Genomic DNA, 525 nt, shown 5'->3' on the forward strand with positions numbered 1-525 from the left:
TTTTCTATTTAACATGAGTGTCATTGTAATTCCACCAACAGTCATAACAAGATGTCTACGTGTCATATTTATTAAAAAAAACTTTACTGCTTAATATATCACAGATGGTGAGATATGGTTCTGTAATGGGACAGTGAAGTACTTTGCCTCCTTTTGGCTCTACACTCCAAAAGTTTGGATTAGAAATCAAACAATCACTGTGAGGTTAAAGTACAGATTCTCAGCTTTTATTTGATGGTGTTTGTGTACATATTGGTTTCACCATTTAGAAATTATAACACTTTGTATACATAGTCGACCTATTTCCGGGCACAAAAAGTAATAGGACAATTGGCTTGACAGGGGTTTATGGATAGTCAGGTGTGTTCCATCAAATCATTTGTGCAGGTATAAGAGAGCTGTCGCCTTTGGAGTCTGCTATTGGTGAGGCTGAAATCCCAGAAAAAAAAATCTATCCAAAACACAGCCAAAACCTTAGACTTGCCAAAATAGTTCGGGAACATCATTAAAAAGAAGGAAAGCTGA

The sequence above is a fragment of the Argentina silus genome (genome assembly GCF_951799395.1).
Source record: "Argentina silus genome assembly, chromosome: 1".
Lineage (NCBI taxonomy): Eukaryota > Metazoa > Chordata > Actinopteri > Argentiniformes > Argentinidae > Argentina > Argentina silus.